The sequence below is a fragment of the Sinocyclocheilus anshuiensis genome, unplaced genomic scaffold (genome assembly GCF_001515605.1).
Source record: "Sinocyclocheilus anshuiensis isolate Anshui unplaced genomic scaffold, SAMN03320099.WGS_v1.1 C31830863, whole genome shotgun sequence".
Lineage (NCBI taxonomy): Eukaryota > Metazoa > Chordata > Actinopteri > Cypriniformes > Cyprinidae > Sinocyclocheilus > Sinocyclocheilus anshuiensis.
The window spans coordinates 1-529 of NW_015605283.1; the positions used below are offsets into that span (position 1 = coordinate 1).

The window sequence follows — 529 nt, forward strand, 5'->3', positions numbered from 1 at the left end:
CAGTCACGTCTGTGTCAAGATGGACACTGGACCTCAAAGACCAAAATCAGAAAAACCCCAGAGTGCAAAAGTAAGAAACAAGGCATTATTTGTGTCATTATATCATGAATAAATGCTAGACTTATTTCTTTTAATTATACTCTTCTACTGTATGCATTTATTCATGCATTTATCCTAGAGATCACATGTCCCAATCCCTGTGTTTTCGAGAATGGAGAGGTGATTCCATATAAAGACAAGTACTATGTAAATGACACAACCACCTACTCATGTCATTCCGATTGTACGTTCCGTGGCTCAGAGGTCCGTGTTTGCAAGCCTAATGGGAAGTGGAGTGGAAGCACACCAATTTGTGGATGTGAATGTAAGTAATCGCTATTACTTTGTAAATATGTAAACACACAAAAGTTTCCATGAACTAGTTTTCAAACGTAGGTCCACAGATCTTCACATCCATTTGTCTGTTTATTACTGTCTCACAGCCGATCACTGTCCTGATCCTGGTGTTCCCCCTGGTAGCAGTCGAACA

At 39.9% G+C, this 529-nt stretch overlaps 1 long non-coding RNA gene across 2 annotated transcripts; it reads left to right on the forward strand.

The window, feature by feature from the left end:
* LOC107682195 (uncharacterized) lies at window positions 1-501 on the forward strand. Of its 2 annotated transcripts, none has more exons than XR_001633406.1 (3): window positions 1-70; window positions 179-364; window positions 483-501. It is a non-coding gene; the product is annotated as an uncharacterized LOC107682195 (long non-coding RNA). The 2 variants fall into 2 exon arrangements; XR_001633407.1 differs by lacking the exon at window positions 483-501 and adding an exon at window positions 423-434.
* Window positions 502-529: the final 28 nt, after the last annotated feature.